Consider the following 6,721-nt stretch of genomic DNA (forward strand, 5'->3'; position numbering starts at 1 on the left):
CCCTCGCCTTAGCGAGATGGATTGCAGCTGGGAAGACGAGGCAAAGGACCTCCTGATCTGGTGCCGATCCTCTACTCGTATGGGGCCCATCACCTACTACCTCTTTGTTTGGTTATCGATATTATATTCTTTTTCATTGATGATTGTTCAAGAGTAACATGGTTGTATCTCATGAAAAACCAAGGATGAGGCTCCATCTATTTTTCAAACAATTTCACAAGATGATTGAAACCCAATTTGATGCCAAAATTAAGGTCCTTCACACTGATAATGGGACTGAGTATGTAAACCAAGAAATAAGACAATACCCTCAAGAGAATGGTATTGCACACCATACTACTTGTGTTGATTGTCCTGGTGTTGCTGAACGGAAAAATAGGCATCTTCTTCAAGTGACTAGGTATCTTTTGATAGATGCTTTGGTTCCTAAAGTTTTTTGGGGTGATGCTGTTTTAACTGCATGCTAATTGATTAATCGATTGCCCACACATGTTCTTGGAAATGTAAGTTCTCTCCAAAAGAAAAGAAAACATCCACGTATCCCCCATCTTCGTGTCTTTGGTTGTGTATGCTATGTACATCTGCCTGAAAGGAACAGAGATAAGTTGGATGCTCGATCTGTCAGATGAATTTTTCTTGGATATTCTGCTCATAAATAAAAAAAAAAAGGGAGACAAGTGTTATGATCCCAAACATCGAAAACACTACATTTCACGTGATGTTACATTTTTTGAAGGAGTTCCATACTATTCCCATGAGTCTAAGCTATCCTCACAAGCTGATGAACATCATATGACATATCAAGACTTTGTTCCTCCATTTCCTACATTGATTGAGCCTGTCCTAAATGATAACCAGCCTGCTCAAAGAAAGAGCGAGAGAAAGAATTATTATGTTGCAGGTGATGAAAGTAGTGGATCTTTTAGCTCCTTATCGTCGTGGGGGAAAAATCGGGCTATTTTGGGGAGCTGGGGTGGGTAAAACAGTCCTCATCATGGAATTGATCAACAACATTGCCAAGGCTCATGGGGGTGTATCTGTATTTGGCGGAGTAGGCGAACGTACTCGTGAAGGAAATGATCTCTACATGGAAATGAAAGAATCCGGAGTGATTAATGAAAAAAAAAAAATATTGCAGAATCAAAAGTGGCTCTAGTCTATGGTCAAATGAATGAACCACCGGGAGCTCGTATGAGAGTTGGTTTGACTGCCCTAACCATGGCGGAATATTTCCGGGATGTTAATGAACAAGACAAGACGTGCTTCTATTCATCGACAATATTTTTCGTTTCGTCCAAGCAGGATCAGAAGTATCCGCCTTATTGGGGAGAAGTGGGTTATCAACCCACCCTTAGTACAGAAATGGGTTCTTTGCAAGAAAGAATTACTTCTACCAAAGAGGGATCTATAACTTCGATCCAAGCAGTTTATGTACCTGCGGACGATTTGACCGACCCTGCTCCTGCCACGACATTTGCACATTTAGATGCTACTACCGTACTATCAAGAGGATTAGCTGCCAAAGGTATTTATCCAGCGGTAGATCCTTTAGATTCAACGTCAACTATGTTACAGCCTGGCATCGTTGGCGAGGAACATTATGAAACTGCGCAAGCAAAAAGTTAAGCAAACTTCACAACGTTACAAAGAACTTCAGGACATTATAGCTATCCTTGGGTTGGACGAATTATCCGAAGAAGATCGTTTAACTGTAGCAAGAGCACGAAAAATTGAGCGTTTCTTATCACAACCCTTCTTCGTGGCAGAAGTATTTACGGGTTCTCCAGGGAAATATGTTGGTCTCGCAGAAACAATTAGGGGGTTTCAACTCATTCTTTCCGGAGAATTAGATAGTCTTCCCTTCACGAGCCCGCACATTCAATGGACCACAAATCTCAGAGTGGATAATCTCAAGTAAACCAACCACCTGATCTGTTAGCTTTCGGAAAGGGTTTTCTAACTAGCTTACCATCTACACAAGAAGTGCACTTGGGTAGTTCAACTTGGTTTAATGATCCTAGCATGCCCTAACCTACTCATGCGAGAGCACTGCAACGTATTCTGACTGCTGCTCTTCCCTAGTTTCAGTATTACGACAGACTATAAACAAAAAAATTTCTTATCTATGGTTTCAGTCAAAGAGAAGAACGGACCCTATATCTTTAAAGCTGCTCTTCCCACTACTTCTGACTGCTCTGGCTACTCTCTGACAGCTGCTTCCTACCGGCCTCCTTTCTTTACCGCAGTTCAATCTCTGACTGCTCGGGCTACTACTGCTTCCCGCCAGCGGCGCCTTCCAGCAAGCAATAGGAGTCTTTCATTTTCTTTCCTCGCCCGGACTTCCCGTCACTGGCTACAGTTCGCTTTTCAGATAGGCCGACCTCGCCTTCACAGTTGACGAAACGAGTTGCCTTTCCCCATTCCCCAGAAAGAGAAGGCCTCCAAAACATGCCCCGCCTTCCGAGCTGCCGGACCGACCGACTCAAGCTGTAAAGGCCCCTTAGGTAGCCAATCATTATCCAGTAAGGAAGAGCGAGCACCTTAAGGAAACCGAAGGTAGCTCAATGAATGGAGAGAGTTAGGAGAAGGGAAGGGCCCGCCGGTCGACTCAGGGAAAACCCCACCTTTTCTCAAAATCCGACTAAGAAGTCAGGCCCGGAAACGGCTCTAATAGGTCTTTTCCATTCGAACATAAAATAGCCGAAACAGGCTTTAACCGATCAAATTCAAATAATGGCCTCTGAGAGCGTTTGCTACAAGCCGAAGGAAAGGCTGCTCGGAGATTAGCAGAGGTTATTGAATCTGACCCAGCCACAACTCCAGCAAGAGTAGGCTCTGAAGAATGAAAAGATGTATAATATAAGTAAGGGCTAAATAAATTTCATGCAGTTTTTGGGGGAGAGATTTAGACAACCAACGACGTTAGCTACGATACGAGTTCGCACTCCCTGCAAGATCACGTTTTTCATCAGCCACTGCTACTCTTGATGCCAATCCGGAATCCGAAGTACGGTAACATGGAAGTCTCATAAGCAGATTCAAAGACAGAAGCGGAAGAAGCAGCAAGATACTCAAGGATGAAAAAGCTACGAGCGGAGCTTTTACGAAGCGAGCAGCAGAGTAGCTTACACCTTGCTTGCTAATGACATATGTAAAGACACCAGCTTAAAAGCCCCTAGCTAGAGCTAGATAGTAATACGTAAGAGGAAGGTGACTAAGCAACTATGCTACTATTCGCACCTCAACCTAAAACCGACTACTGGAAATCCTACTAAGGGCGGGCATTATGATAAGCAACTCACTCTCTGGAGAATTGCATTGTCGCCGCATATAGCATGGGGAATCTGGTTAGCAATAAACCGAATTAATTTAGGAACAAAAGAAAGACTCCAGAGCAGCTAGACTAGAGCTCTTCTTCTCGAAAATCTGGCAATTCCATTCTTAGCATTCCCCTTCGCCCCAACACCAACATCGTTGATGAAAGCAAGTCTGGAAGACCAGAAAGAAAACTCCAGTGGTCCCCAGCTGGATGTTGCTCCGATGGCTCTTATCTTAAAGGGGGAACCCAGGACCTGCCGGGGCAGGAGGAAGATTGAGAAATCGCACAGGGGCTTTCCTTAGGTTAGGGGATTTCAGTTAGCTCTTGGTCATAAGACAAGTTGGATGGCTTATTTCTGATCTTGCAGCTGTTAAATCAGTCTTGCTATTGAAAATTGAGACACTCAATTGTGGATTGAAGGCTGGCTGTTCAAAGCTGGCTCGCCCTTCCCTTATAGCTTATCGGGGCTTATGCACTCCACTCGCTATTGGCTCGTTGCGCTAACGACTCCACCCGCTGGGTCTGCTGTTTTTACCAATGTTTTGGATACTATGAGGAGTTGGAGGCTACCAAGATTCCACGCAGGAAGGGCTCAACAAGCTCAGGGCCCTAGGAGTCACGATAGTGGATACCAAGAGAAAAAAAAGAATGGAAAACTCTTATTAATTAGGGATAGCATTATTATATACCAGGCAAAGACAAAGGCTTTAATGCTACCGTTGGGTGTAGCGGTTCAGGTGCTTGGTGGATGAAGTTAGTATGAAATTGGCAAGCTTGACAGCGTCTTGCGAACTAAACTCCATTGCATCCCTTATCATAGTTGGCCAGTCCAGTAAGTAGTAACCCATTCGTTTAATACTAAAGTGCAACTTTGGACCGGGTTGATGGGCTCCACAAGTACCGCTATGCATATCGTGTAGAACTTGTTCAGCTTCTTTGTCTGATAAACATGATGCCGTCATAAGATTTCCTATACAATGTCTTTGTCTTAACATCGTAATGAAACCTAGGGGCCCTTCGTCGGACACTTTCTCTTTCTTTTGGATCTTCAGGTTGGATCAAAACAAAAATAGGATGTAGTCGATGAATGAATCACACTAATCACCAACTACAACCTCATTCACCATCAATCGATTTGTCCAAACTTGGTGTTGCGGTGCTAACAAGGTCCCCTTGCGTATATCCCGCAAGTGCACGGGTTTGTCAAAAGTAATAATCTCGGGTGAGCGGGTATCGAATCCACGGGGAGTAGCGAATAAAAAAATACTTAATTCAATTCTTAGCTATGTAAAAGATTAATGATGATGAGTGTGATAGTGATTCAATTCTCAACGAGTAAAAGCAACAAGTAAGAGAGCAAAAAGTAAAGAAGGGGGGTAAGGTAATCGATAAAGATGGGGTACCCGGATAATGCTCGAGCCTAGGATAATTGTTTCAAGTGCAAGAACCCACTATTATGCTTCCTAATCAATGCAATGGTGAGTCGTGGAAAATCCTTAATTACATAGTCCCAAATCTAAGGTGAACTATACCTAACTCTATACATGTCCTAGAGGAGAAATCGAACAATCTCAACACCTCGCACTCGTGATAGAGTTGCAAAGAGCTCTAGGGATTCCAAGTGATAAATCTCTTCCTATTTTTAGACCTAACCCTTTGGTCCAGGTGGAAGGTCCCTAACCACAATTGAGCCCTAGATACTAAGATCACCTTAACGCTTCACTCTGTTACATCGCGCAACTAAGCCCCGCGGAAGTTCATCCCTTAGACCATTCACTCTATTATGGCCGCAAAGAACTCGAGGAATGGAGGTAGAATCTATCACGTTGGAGGGGAAAGGGGACGCTTTTGTACCTCTCGACACACCCTCTCAACTCTCTCCAACCTAGCTTTGTCTAACGCTCATGGTGTGTCACTTACTCACAAGGTTACCAACAAGAAATCTCAACCCTAGTGTCACTCTAGTGGAAATGTTCATACAATCAAGCATTCAAGGTTGGAACTCACAATAAGCATCAATTTATTGAAAGCATAATAAAGAGGTTCAAAGAAATAAATACATCCTAGGGTTCATAATACCCGAGTACCCACTCGGGGTTTAGCTCTCCATGGAGCTAAGTACAATCAAACAAATAGAATGTAAAAGCAATGAATCCATAAAGAAACCCCGTCGATAGTCGTGTCGATGGTCTTGTGGAAAGTCCTCTACTCGTCGTCCAAGGATTTCCTCGTCCGGTATAGGATACGCCTCGATGGAAGCTCTCATACCAACCTTCTTCCTAAGGAATGACGATGTCGGAGCCGTAGAACCTCTCTAAAACCTTGGGCAATACCCCTTGAAACCCTAGCCGAAGCTCTCTCTCAAGTTGGGGAAAAGATGAAGAAACGAATACTAAAATCGGGGCTGATTCGGCTTTTAAATAGGGTTGGAATCGGGCGACTACACGGGCGTGGATGCTTTACGCGCACGTGGGGAATTTCCGCACGGGCATGGATAATTTCCACACGCCCGTGTGGATCCTCTGAACTTCTATTTTCTCGGCTGGCTATGAACAATGCTGCTACAGCACTTTCTACCGTGTTGCTAAAGAGCTCTGCTGCAATATTCGACCTGAATTGCTTCTCGGATCCATACTTTCATTGGAGTAGCGCAAATGGGCACACGTTCACATCGTGGATCACTTGCATCTTCAATGATAGGCACGTTGGTGAAGCTCTTGTTCTATGTCTATAAGTCAGAATGCTCGAGTGTGACTGCCTTTGTGCCCCTCCAAATGGATGTGCCAACTCGAATACGAGGAGGTTGGCACACACTCTAGCATCTCACATCGACCTATATCTTCGCGTTTGAACCTTAGCAAGATTTCCTCCAAAATCGGTGCATTTTAATCCACATTGGCTTCTTTCCTTCATACTTGGCCTCACAACCCTACCTACATAAAAGTACATAAAAACACATATATTAGTGTAAAAACACGAGAAAAGTAATGCTCAACATAAGGAATGAACGCTCAGCATCCATATCACACAAGCACTTAGCAGGGGGTACTCAACTTTCTTTTGGTCTTTCTATCAAAGAATGTTTCGCTCCTATTTCATCAAGTATCGTCAGTAAAAGCACTCGCTTCACGCAATAGACTTGTAAGGCCCCTCGGTCCGAACTTCCCGAGTGGACCGGGGAAGAAGTTCTTTAGTTTAGGTCTCCTTCCCCGGAATCGGAGTTATAACACCTTCTTCTCGTAGAATCTGGAAATCCGGCATTGATATGCTTGGGTGTGATGTGCCGCTTTTCAATCTCCTCTCGTCCTAGCGACTCTAGTTGGGCTAGACGCTCTTTACGCAAAAAATCTTATGGAAACTGCCCTCTTTCCTCTCATTCCTTTCATTTTTATTCTCGAGCTT

General features: G+C 43.9%; 1 pseudogene; it reads left to right on the forward strand.

The window, feature by feature from the left end:
* Nucleotides 1–269: 269 nt before the first annotated feature.
* On the forward strand, nt 270–3,069 carry LOC120279273 (annotated as a pseudogene).
* Nucleotides 3,070–6,721: the final 3,652 nt, after the last annotated feature.

Source organism: Dioscorea cayenensis, chromosome 16, assembly GCF_009730915.1.
Source record: "Dioscorea cayenensis subsp. rotundata cultivar TDr96_F1 chromosome 16, TDr96_F1_v2_PseudoChromosome.rev07_lg8_w22 25.fasta, whole genome shotgun sequence".
In the NCBI taxonomy this organism is placed as follows: domain Eukaryota; kingdom Viridiplantae; phylum Streptophyta; class Magnoliopsida; order Dioscoreales; family Dioscoreaceae; genus Dioscorea; species Dioscorea cayenensis.